Raw genomic sequence first — 1,147 nt, 5'->3', positions numbered from 1 at the left:
CAGGCCTTTATCCAGGGCCTGACAGCCATGTGGCTCAGGGCCACCTGTTGAGGCACACCTCAGGTAAGGGTGGCCAGCAGCAGGCCGAAGTCTCCTTGCCACCACCACCACCTCTTCTCTGACCAGTGGGATGCTCAGGCCCAGAAGGAGTGGGCTGTGGTCCTGAAGCTGCTCCACATGCTCCTGGGGGCTCAGGCCCCTACGTCGGCAGTCAGGGCACATAGACATGGTACCTGTTGGAATCCCTGTGCTGTCCCCACTCCTGGCCTGCCTGTGTGGAGCATCACACCAGATGGTGACCACGGTCTACCCTTCGCTGCCCGGCGTCTTGGGCAAAGTCCATTCGTACCACTCCCAGCTCGAGCTCACGGCCACACTGCTCCTGGGGTCACCAGTATGTCCCTGACAGGCTCCACTGGAGGGGGCAGCCGCCCACCAGACGATTAAAGGGAATGCCCTAGGGGGTGTGGACATTGCACTTGCTCCCAGCCACGCCAGCCCCAGTGCACAGGAGCCTCTGCTCTACCCACGCCTGGTGGGTGTGATGGGGCAGGGCGTGTAAATCAGTGTCGTTCCTGGGCTGGGAAAGGGAAGGCCCCACCGAGGACGTAGGACTGCCCTTTCCCGTGGAAGAGGGCACCGTGCTGGGTGCTGTGGGCACTGTGAGTGTGATGTGCGGGGCGGGAGCAGGGCCGTGGCACGGTGGCAAAGGGTGGAATCACCTCTTGGCCTTTTGGCTAAGATTAAGTGTATCTTCTTATCACGACAATATCTGATACCTCCTCTATCCAAGAACAATACGGAAGTCAGACAAAAACAAGGTAGTTAGAGAAACAAGTCATCGCGAGATCTGATTTTTGCAAGTAGGGGTAGCCTAGGAGGTTGCTCCATCCACTCCATGCGTGAGCCTGGTGCCGCGGCAATCCAGTGGTTCTCGCCCTTCCGCATGCCGAGACTTGGGTTTTCTTGACTGACTTTCACATGGATCCGAGGCAGTGAAAGGACCGTGGTTTGGGTCAGGTGCACCTTAGTCCTCAAAGTACCATCCTTGCTTTCCAGCGCTCTGAAGAGCTCCTGTGAGCAGATTGACCAATGCAGGGCATCTTGGTCTCTCGACAGCTGCTTCCATGAGCACTGATTGTGGATC

General features: G+C 58.2%; 1 pseudogene; it reads left to right on the top strand.

The window, feature by feature from the left end:
* The first annotated feature begins 717 nt into the window (after positions 1 to 717).
* On the top strand, positions 718 to 945 carry LOC115872233 (annotated as a pseudogene).
* The last annotated feature ends 202 nt before the right edge of the window (positions 946 to 1,147 follow it).

This window comes from Echinops telfairi, unplaced genomic scaffold, assembly GCF_000313985.2.
Source record: "Echinops telfairi isolate 266 unplaced genomic scaffold, ASM31398v2 ScPeMD7_3;HRSCAF=10, whole genome shotgun sequence".
NCBI classification, from domain to species: domain Eukaryota; kingdom Metazoa; phylum Chordata; class Mammalia; order Afrosoricida; family Tenrecidae; genus Echinops; species Echinops telfairi.
This window is presented reverse-complemented; position numbering and strand designations above follow the sequence as displayed.